The sequence below is a fragment of the Staurois parvus genome, unplaced genomic scaffold (assembly GCF_062004578.1).
Source record: "Staurois parvus isolate SC_StPar_1 unplaced genomic scaffold, SC_StPar_1.0 ptg000199l, whole genome shotgun sequence".
Taxonomy (NCBI): Eukaryota; Metazoa; Chordata; class Amphibia; order Anura; family Ranidae; genus Staurois; species Staurois parvus.
Window position 1 is genome coordinate 1264359 of NW_028317995.1, and position 12058 is coordinate 1276416.

The window sequence follows — 12058 nt, forward strand, 5'->3', positions numbered from 1 at the left end:
CACTGCTTTACAGGCTCCCAAAAAAAATAGTAAATACATGTTACCTGCAAAAACAAATGGGCATTTTATTTTTTTGTTTTGTTTTTGTTTTAAAGTTAATATCCTTTAGCTTCACCTTGTTCAATTAAGCTGTGGCAATGCAGAGCTTCACCAGATTTTGCACTCTCCAGTTTTAGTAAATAATCCCCATAGGGACGTAAACGTGGGTACCACATGTTACAGCGTTCAGCCCCATCCAGCTGTAGCCTTCCATATACTTTAAAAGGCTGCAGGCAGAAGGGCTGGATGCTGCATTAAAGCTCCATAAGGTATGAACTGCTGCTAGACAACCACGCACCTGTCTTATCAAGCTGTGTTGTACTGCTTTCAAGAGCTGCCTTGAACACAACAAGCTGGTTCCTATAGGCTGAACTGAACCCCTGGTGAGTGTAGGAAGAACCTGTGCTGAACAGATATGCTTGTCAGGAACTTTAAGGAGTGCCCCTGTGAACTTCACCCCTTAGTCTTTAAACAGGGTCTCCGCAATTTGATGACTGTACATTCAAGAATAAAATACCTTTACCTTAAAGATCTTTAGATGCATTTGCATTATAATACAGTCTTACACTGGAGAAAATCCTTCTGAGGCAGCTGAAGTACAGATGACACACTTGATGGATACATACTGCACACAACTTTTAGGGGAAGTTTGACTGAGTCAGATTTCCCTCCTGTGATTTGCAGCTGACGCTACAGCAATTCCCTGTTTCCGTGGTGTTGCATATGGATGTGTGTTCAGTGGAATGTGCATATGGACTACATCTGTTTGTGGATTTAAAAGTTAAACATTTTGCTGCACAATTTACATACTATTGGCTCTGTATGCCACCAGAGTAAATTAAAATAAAACAATACAAATTAATTTGAAGTGCAGACTTTCAGCTTTAATTCAGTGGGTTGAACATAAATATCAAGTACCAATTTTAGGAACTGCAACCATTTTTATACACAGTCCCTCCATATATTTGCATTCACTGAAGCGCTGTCCAATCAACTTTGCTGCATTTGGCTGATCTGGGCTGACAGTATATCTCTAAACACTGCAGAATTCATCTGGCTGCTTCTGTCATATCATCAATAAACACCAATGACCCAGTGCCACTGGAAGGCATGCATGCCCATGCCACCACACTGCCTCCACCATGTTTTACAGATGACGTTGTGTGCTTTGGATCATGAGCTGTTCCAAGCTTTTTCCAGACTTTTTTCTTTCCGCCATTCGGGTACAGATTAATCTTAGTTTAATCCGTCCAAAGAATGCTTTTCCAGAACTGATCTGGCTTTTTTATTTTTTTGGCAAAGTCTAATCTGGCTTTTCTATTCTTCAGACTTATGAATGGATTGCACCTTGTGGTGAACCCTCTCTATTTGCTCTCGTGAAGTCTTCTCTTGTTTGTAGACTTTGACAATGATACACCCACCTCCTGGAGAGTGTCCTTCACTTGTCTGGATGTTGTGAATGGGTTTTTCTTTACCATAGAGAGGATCCTGCGATCATCCACCACTGTTGTCTTCGGTAGATGTCTATGCCTTTTTATGTTGCTGAGCTCACCAGTGCATCCTTCTTTCCTCAGAGTGTACCAAACCCTCAAATTAAACCTGACAGTGTACACTTTCAGCCCATATCCATTATATAACTATAGCTTGAGTATGTTTTGGTAAATACCTGAAAAAATCTAAAATTGTGCCTGTGTCCAAATGTATATGGACCTAACTGTATATGCACTGCTCAAAAAAATTAAAGGAACACTTTTAAAACACATCAGATCTCAATAGGGAAAAATATCATGCTGATATCTATACTGATATGGTCTGGGTAATGTGTTAGGAAAGTAAGGGTGACCCATCGTTTGATGGAAATGAATCTTGTCAACCTACAGAGGACTGAATTTAAAGACACCCCAAAATCAAAGTGAAAAAAGTATGCAGCAGGCTAGTCCATTTTGCTGAAATTTCATTGCAGCAACTCAAAATGGTACTCAGTAGTTTGTATGGCCCCCATGTGCTTGTATGCATGTCTGACAACGTCGGGGCATGCTCCTAATGAGACGACGGATGGTGTCCTGGGGTATCTCCTCCCAGATTTGGACCATGCAGTGAGCTTCTGGAAAGTCTGAGGTCCAACTTGGCAGCGTCGGATGGACCAATACATGATATCCCAGAGGTGTTCTATTGGATTTAGGTCAGGCGAGCTTTGTGGCCATTCAATGGTATCAATTCCTTCATCCTCCAGCAACTGCCTGTATACTCTCACCACATGAGGCCGTGCATTGTCGTGCACCAGGAGGAACCCAGGACCCACTGCACCAGCGTAGGGTCTGACAATGGGTCCAAGGATTTCATCTCAATACCTAATGGCAGTCAGGGTGCCATTGTCTAGCCTGTAGAGGTCTGTGCATCCCTCCATGGATATGCCTCCCCAGACCATCAATGACCCACCACCAAATTGGTCATGCTGAACAATGTTACAGGCCGCATACCATCCTCCAATGGGTTTTCCAGACCATTTCACATCTGTCACATGTGCTCAGGGTGAGCCTGCTCTCATCTGTGAAAAGCACAGGGTGCCAGTGGTGGACCTGCCAGTTCTGGTGTTCAATGGCAAATGCCAATTGAGCTCTTTGGGGCCGGGCAGTGAGCACAGGGTGCACTAGAGGAGGTGGGGCCCTCAGGCCACCATCATGAAGTCTGTTTCTGATTGTTTGTCTCTGGCAGTGCTCATCTGTTCCTCCTTACACAAAAGAGCAAATACCGATCCTGCTGATGGGTTAAAGACCTTCTATGGCCCTGTCCAGCTCTCCTAGAGTAACTGCCTGCCTTTTGGAATCTCCTCGATGCTCTTGAGACTGGGCTGAGAGACACCGCAAGCCTTCTGGCAATGGCACGTATTGATGTGTCATCCTGGACGAGTTGGACTGCTTGCGCAACCTCTGTAGGGTCCAGGTATCACCTCATGCTACCAGTAGTGACACTGAGCATAGCAAATGCAAAATGAAAGCAAAACAGAAAAGCTGAGTAGGGAAAAAAATGTCAGTGCTCTCCACCTGTAAAGCCATTCCTGTTTTGGGGGTCACCTCATTGTTGCCCATCTAGTGCACCTGTTGTTATTTTCATCAACACCAAAGCAGCTGAAACTGAGTACAGAAAACAGTGAATGTGCCAGAAATATAGTATGCGCCTACCTTGCTTTTTGACATGACAATGCAGCATATTTTTTTAGGAATTCCAAATCAAAGATTCCAGAGATTTACTTTTTTTTTTTAATTTTGGCTTGACATACAATTTAAATTCTATCAGTTTGTATGTACATGGTGTTTTTTTTTTCTGAATGTGAGCTGCAGCAGTAATTGTTTGGCTTATCGCAATCTGGTGGCCAAATGCAATATTTTCTGCTAAATCAAACATTTGACCAGTTCAGGAAATAGTCTAATACATTCATTTGTTTGCCCCATTTGGAAACAACAAAGGTACAGGCACTTTTACAGGGTGAACCACTATGCAATTTTTTTTTTTGCAGATTAAGGCTTCATTCACATAGGAGCTGAGGACCGTACAGCAGGAACATGCCTTTTGTTAATGTGGCTGGAGCTGCATGCATGCAGCCTAATGCCCCGTACACACGATAAGATTGTTGGACAAATGATCATCCCTTTTTTTTGTGCATGCTAGTCTCCATATTGAAAATGAAAAGGGTAGTAAACTTCTTAAAATTCACGTACGAAAGAAAACATTTTTGAAAGTGAAGTAATGTATTGTGTTTGTATTGTATTTTTGGACGACTACTGCACTGATTAAACAAAAATTGTACGATCTGGTATCGTACAAGAAACAATTTTGCGCTTGTCCCTTTGGATATTGTCGCATGACTTGTTGTGATCAGTTCTCGAAAGCTGTGTACTAACGATCAGATTATCATATAATTTCTTATCGTGTGTACGGGCCATAAGTTACTGAAGAGGACACGGTGGCTGTTTGGACATAGTCACATGTCCTAATTTGACAGGAGTGCAGCAGAGGGTGCACAGCCCTAAATGCAGACAGTGTACATTCTGGACTGAGCACCAGTCCCTGCACACCTGTCAAATTAGGACATGCAGCTGTGTCTATACAACTGCTGCATCCCCATTCAGTAACATAGGCTGCCTACATGCAACTTCAGCCGCATTAAAAAAAAAAAAAAAGGGTAATTCATGTTGTACAGGCCTCAATGCGCTAATGAATGAAGCCTAAGGAGAACGCTGCGCTGTATACCACCCATATAATCCCAACCAATGATTTGGGACTCACGTGGCTTTTGGCTACTCTGCAGTTTTGGCTATATGGGCAATTATAACTTCTTGTTACAGAAAGATTTGCCGATTGGCAGCCATACTTAAATCAGTAATTAGATGATTGTTAAAGGATAAGTTCACCGTCAGTAACATGTTATATGTTACATCAGTATTTAGGATGTAATATGTTACCAATGCAGCAGCCCTGTTCACCCCAAATCCCCCATTGTGACAGTGGGCAGGGGATCCTCTCCCCTCACCGACTGTCACAATTTAAAAATGCAAGGCTGTGTGGGGCTCTGCAAAAAAATCCCTTTTTTATTTTTAAGTGAACTTAGCCTTTAAAAGAGAAGTATAGCTTTTTTTTACCCCATTAATACTTACCTAGGTGAATGCAGCATAGGCGGGATTCCCCACTGGCTCTAAGTGTGAAAACTCAGCGATCACATGCTGAGTTCTCACAGTTGCTCTAAGCAGAGAGCGGTGATTGACAGTCTGTCTGCTGCCCCCACTGGAGAGCTGGGCTGTGGAAGGGGAGGGATCAGCTGACTCAGCCTCTCAGTGGCTCACTGAGACTGATTCAGGTGCCACTCCAGACTCGGGTGTATCCCTACTTTGAAGTCAGGATTTTTCACCAGCCTGGACTGGCTAAGTGATGTAAGCCAACAGCGGGCTTCAGCCTGCTGTTGGCTGAAAATGGGTCACATGAGTGCAGAACGAACCACACTCCTATGATCCACAGGAGACGTGCAGCCAAAAGAGCTTAGGTTGTATTTCTCCTTTAACTTCTTCCCTAATGCGCTATAGCCGAAAGACTGCTACAGCGCGGTTGTCTAGTTCCTACAGACTCAGCTGATCACGTAATAAAGTAAACGGCCAATCACAGCGGCCTTTTACCACGTGATCAGCTGTGTCCAATGACACAGCAGATCACCAGGTGTATACAGTTGCCAGTTGTCAGCTGCACTTTCCTCAAGCTGTCACAGAGATGATCAGTGCCCATCAGTGCCGCCCACCTGTAGCCAGCAGTGCCTCCTATCAGTGCCCATCAGTGCTGCCTATCCATGCCACCTCATCAGTTCAGCCTATCCGTGCAGCCTCATCAATGCACATCAGTGAAGGAGAAAAATTACCTGCAAAATTTTATAATAGATATTATGCCTTATCATCTTTTTTAAAAAATGTATTAAATAAATGTAGTGCACTCACATAGTATATAGATTAAAATTGCTTTTTATACAATTTTGCATCATCTTTAATATGTTTGCCAGACTCCCATATATTTTGAACAAATTGGCAGCGCAGGAGTCCAACCCCATTTAATTGACAAACGCCCATATACTTGCTGTGTGGTTGCCTTTAAGCATCCTGATGTCAGAGCCCCTCCCCTATGCGTTATGCCACCGGGTCACGTGGCTTCATCAGGGGGAATTCATGTGACCCGGTGGCGTAACACGTACGGGTGGGGCTTTGATGTCACAATGCTTAAAGGCAACCACACAGCAAGTATATGGGAGTGCGGCAAACATATTAAGGATCATGCAAAATTGTATAAAAAGCAATTTTAATCTATATACTATGTGAGTGCACTAATTTATTTAATACATTTTTTTTAAAGAAGATAAGGCACTATATTCTCTTTTTAATTACATGGTATATATACACATGGAGGAAAAAGTTTGAAAGGAGTCAGGAGACCCCCTAGTGCGAAGAGGGATAACTTCATCCATCCATCTGCCTCCAGGAAAAAGGTCTCTAGGAAATGGCAAGACCCTCTGCTGGGAAAAAGGAAAAACTCCATTCATTCATCCACCCATCTGGGATACAAGGATTTATCCATTTGTTCACCTCTGAGCCCAATTAAAGGGTCACAAGCTTGTATGACCTCACTTAACGGTTTGGTCATATACGTCAGGTGAGAGCACAACTGGTGAAGGAGCACATTATATATAAATTGGTGGACTATATTTGTTTTGTAATTTACCATTAGAAGACACCACAATATCACGGATTTTTCAAAGATATGCATGCAGCACTAGCGTGATTGCTATATCACGCCGTGGAAATATGTCAGGACTCAGTCACTTGTTATAATTTTGTTTTAATTTAATTAATTTAATATAATTTTATATATTTATATTTTCATTTAAATGTACTGATAGTGGAGCGCGACACCAGTGGCTTTGATTTGTTTAGATACACTGATATGAGTATGTGTATAGTGTAGGCGACCCAATTTATTTCATTATTTACTTATTTACGTAATAATTTGTATACTAGTTTAATTGATATAATTTATTGCACATATATCAAACACATGGTGATATATAAATAACCTGTTGGATGTTTTATACATACATTCACCTAAAGTATACACCATAGTAGCTCACAAGAATCACATTTATTATAGAAACACTTTTTTTTCCAAATTATTTGCTCTTTTTTTGTTTATAGAGCAAAAAATAAAACTCCCAGGGGCAATTAAATACCACCAAGAAAGCTCTATTTGTGTGAAAAAAATGATAAAATGTCATATTGGTGCAGTGTTGCATGACCACGCAATTGTCATTCAAAGTGCAACAGCACTGAAAGCTGAAAATTGGCCTGGGCAGGAAGGGGGTATAAGTGCCCAGTAGGCAAGTGATTAAGTTATAAAGTAGCTGCTAAGCCTTAGCCTGAATGTGCTCAGAAACACCCCAGTAGGTGTTCAGTATGCTACATGTTACATTTTTTTATGTGTTTATTGCTTGTGCTATATACATTTCTGGACTTATCAACAACAATGTGGTTCATGGCCTGCACAGCTGAGAGCCCCCGCTATGAAGTCACTGGCTTCTCTTATTCAGGAAGCACATAACAGTATATTATGTACTGGCTTTTTATTGAAATGCACTCAGATTTATTCCTGCGTCATTGTTCAGAGTATGAGATGGCAGTATTGAATCACCTCTGCCACTGTTATAAAGATATATGCATCTTTAGTAGACAATATGTACAGAAATAGTGAAAGTATTCTAAGAATATTAAAGTGTATTATGCAGGCTCCTCAACTCCCAACAGATCTGATATTTGGGAACAGTATTGTCCTGGAAATAATGTTCTGAATGAGCAGAGCTGCAACAAAGAGGATCTGTGTGATCATTTTAAACAGGAACAGTAGCATCATTCATTAGCATGCAAGTTTCTGCTATGAGTAGTCTATTACATTTATGGTCATCTAAGGATTGGCGTAGGCCGATGACAAAAAAAATCTTGTACTTCCTTCAGTGGACTAGCCATCTTTTCTGACTAATGTTCGTTTACAGTATTTGGTTTGTCTTCTGCATGATGTCATTTAATGTCCTGTTGACACCTCTGTGCTTTGATGTAGTTTATATGGTCCATGTAGAACAGATAAACCATAATAAAGCCTATATGCCAGAAAGACATGCTTTTAAATCCAAGGCAGAGTGCAAACTTCTAGTGTTTCTCAATTAAAGCTTCACAGTGTGTACTTGGCAGATGTCAAGAAAGAATTTGTGAATGGAGCCTTAAATTCAATCACTAATGTCTCCAATCTGGTATTTTTATTGACAAATCCTATTTACCTGACCCCACAAGATTGATGTCTAGCAGTTGCATTCAGTTTTAAAACCTTTAAAGTATACACATATGTGTACACAAAAAATAAGGTATACAGTGAAGGAAATAAGCAGGGGTGGACTGACAACTCATGGGGCCCCCGGGCAATAGGGGATCATGGGGCCCCTGTGTCCTTGCCCAAACTCAAAAATGCCTATGAAAAAGGTACCAGGGGCATCTCATGGGGCCCCCTACTGACCCCAGGCCCTCGGGCAGTGCCCGAGTTTCCAAATGGTCAGTCCGCCCCTGGAAATAAGTATTTGATCCCCTGCTGATTTTGAATGTTTGCCCACTCACAAAGAAATGATCAGTCTAAAAATCGAATGGCAGGTGTATTGTAACACTGAGAGACAGAATAGCAACAAAAAATTCAAACAAAATGCATGTCTAACAAATTATGCACTGATTTGCATGTTCATGAGAGAAATAAGTATTTGATCCCCTTCACAAAACATGACTTAGTACTTGGTGGCAAATCGCTTGTTGGCAATCACAGAGGTCAGATGTTTCCTGTAGTTGGCCACTAGGTTTGCACACATCTCAGGAGGGATTTTGGCCCACTCCTCTTGGCAGATCCTCTCCAAGTCATTAAGGTTTGGTGGCTGACGTTTGGCAACTCGAACTTTCAGCTCCCTCCACAGATTTTCAATTGGATTAAAGTCTGGAGACTGGCTAGGCCACTCCAGGACCTTAATGTGCTTCTTCTTGAGCCACTCCTTTGTTGCCTTGGCTGTGTGTTTTGGGTCATTGTCATGCTGGAACACCCATCCACGACCCATTTTCAATGCCCTGGCTGAGGGAAGAAGGTTCTCACCCAAGATTTGATGGTACATTGCCCTGTCCATCGTCCCTTTGATGCGGTGCAGTTGTCCTGTCCCTTTAGCAGAAAAACACCACCAAAGCAGAATGTTTCCACCACCACTTTTGACAGTTGGGATGGTGTTCTTGGGGTCATAGGCAGCATTTCTCCTCCTCCAAACACGGCAAGCTGGGTTGATGCCAAAGAGCTCGATTTTGGTCTCATCTGACCACAACACTTTCAGCCAGTCCTCTCTCTCATTCAGATGTTCAGTGGCAAACTTCAGACGGGCCTGGGCATGTGCTTTCTTGAGCAGAGGGACCTTGCGGGCACTGCAGGATTTCAATCCTTGTCGGAGTAGTGTGTTCCCAATTGTTTTCTTGGTGACTGTGGTCCCAGCTGCCTGGAGATCATGGACAAGATCCTCACGTGTAGTTCTTGGATGATTCCTCACTGTTCTCATGATCATTAACACTCCACGAGGTGAGATCTTGCATGGTGCACCAGACCTAGGGAGACTGACTGTTGTTTTGTGTTTCTTCCATTTGCGAATGATTGCACCAACTGTTGTCACCTTCTCACCAAGCTGCTTGGCGATAGTTTTGTAGCCTAGTCCAGCCTTGTGTAGGTCTACAATCTTGTACCTGACATCCTTGGACAGCTCTTTGGTCTTTGCTATGGTGGAGAGTTTGAAATCTGATTGTTTGATTGCTCCCGTGGACAGGTGTCTTTTATACAGGTAACAAAATGAGATTAGCAGCACTCCCTTTAAGAGACTGCTTCTAATCTCAGCTTGCTACCTGTATAAAAGATTCAGAAATCCTGCTGAATAATAGGGGAACAAATACTTATTTCCCACATGAACATGCAAATCAGTGCATAATTTGTTAGACATGCATTTCTTTTGAATTTTTTGTTGCAATTCTGTCTGAACCCCTGCCAACTGTTACTGTACTGCCCTCTGAAAAGCAATCCACCATGGACAACTTTCCAGAGGATGGTAAGCGCTATCGCTTTATTCTTCTCTCAGCCATGTTAAAAGTTTAAAGGGAGCATGTGAGGATAGAAATGGTAGCTTCCTTTGTAGGTATGTTTTAATAGGTGCAGGCAGTAGAGCTGTCATCCCACTAGCCTAGATGGAGTATGCAGGACAGTAAAGGCTTAACTGTTTGCATAATTTTTTTAGGTCACTGACTTGCCACGTTGAGACCAGGATGTTAGTTTAATGGCCCTGGAGCTTGGAGCAGCTCTTTATTGACCTCTCAGGTTCATTCACCTGTCTAAGATCAGATACCAGGAGCCTGTTGTCACTTTTATTAGTCAGAAATGCTTCCTCTGTGCACCCATATTCAGCTAGCTTTACTGTATTACTAAAGACCTGGTTTGCTTTATTTCAGGTATAAGCCCTGCTAACTGCTTCCGTCTCCCAGTCCAATGAGAGTCCTTCTGGATATGGTAGTTGCAGGTAGAAGGACTTAGGAATGTCAGGCCACATGTAACAATGTGAAACTGAGATTTCGAGGGGTGTGCAGAGAAGGATTTATAGCTGGCAGAGGTAAAATTTGGCATCTGTCTGCAGATCACATTTTTAATCCTAAAAGTTTCAAAAGTCTTACAGTTTCAGTTAAAGCCCAAATTCAGCCCTGGATGCAATATTCACCTTCTATCTGGTGCTAATTCATTTATTAGCCCTTTTCTCTTACCTCTGGTGGACGGACAGGGTAGTGAGTGCTATTCTGAACATATTACTTCACCCTGTTAGAGATGTGTGCTGTCAGATTGCATACCAAAAATACATTCAGTCTCTTAGAACTTCCATACCTGTTCTAAGATACCTGTACCTGTTTATCATCAACCTTACATTTAAGGCACCTATAATTCCAAACATATACAGCCATTATTCATGTAATGATTATTTTGCAATTAAGGTACAAAAATTGTATATTTGGACCACAGAAGATTGCTGAGGCCCTAAAAGCATTCGCTCTTTAACTGTGTCATGACAACTTACTGTAAGTAGAAGCATCTTCTTAGTTATTTTCACACCTTTGAAAAGTTTACATGACTACGTTTCCCCAAAATCTGCAGATGTAGTTTGATATCAGTCAAGCATCGTGGAATTTTTCTTCTTAAAAAGGCAATTTCTATTTGGCCGTGAGTAAAAATAACTTCAGAAGTGCAAATTATTATAGTAAGGTTGATCAGTTTGGGGACAGGGATGCTTACGAGACAACAAAAAACACATGAGACTCCTTTTGGATGTTATGAATAAGTGGCAACTGGTCACCAAACTTTTTTTTTTTTATATGTTTTATTGCTTTTCAAAGAACAGTAGAGTACAAACACCTCTTCTTTGCAGGGAGAGTCCCTGGGAACAAACATACATAAACTCACATAGTCATAGAGATTGGCTCATGTGCAATGCGCTGGCATAATGAGTAGGAATAAAGTGCAAAAACCTCTCCAATCCCTATTCCAAAAAGGGGAGAAGATTTGCACACATAAGGTGTGCATACAGGTAGCAGAAGTATAGCGGTTCATAGTTTCATCCACAGTGGGTTAGGCAAGAGTGAGGTCATAATTTGTAATGTACAGCGCTGAGCGAACTATTGGCGCTTTATAAATACTGTATAATAATAATAAGCTGTGGAAGTGTTGTCCAGCCACACCACCAACACATTAGTGAACCTACAGTTAGGTCTATATATATTTGGACACGGGCACAATTTGCATACTTTTGGCTCTGTATGCCACCAGAATAAATTTAAAATGAAACAATCCAAATGAATTTGAAGTGCAGACTTTCATCTTTAATTAAAGGGGTTGAACACAAATATCAAGTACAAATTTTAGGAACTGCAGCCATTTTTACTCTACAATCAGAGGCTCAAATGTAATTGGACAACTGAATATAATCATAAATAAAATGTACATTTTTAATATTTTGTTGAGAATACTTTTCTGGGAATGACTGACATTACCAAAGACTGGGTTTCCTCCTCTCAGATGCTTTGCCAGGCTCTAACTGCAGCTGTCTTCAGTTGTTCTTTGTGGGTCTTTCTGCCTTTAGTTTTGCCTTCAGCAAGTGAAATGCATGCTCAACTGGGTTGAGATCAGATGATTGACTCGGCCATTGCAGAATACTCCACTTCTTTTCCTTCAAAAGCTCCTGGGTTGCTTTTGCAGTGTGTTTTGGATCATTGTCCCTCTGTACTGTGAAGTGCCATCCAATCAACTTTGCTGCATTTGGCTGAATCTGGGCTGACAGGATTTAGAAGTTAAATATGTTGCTGCACTCTTGTACATGACATCAAGATCATGATATATA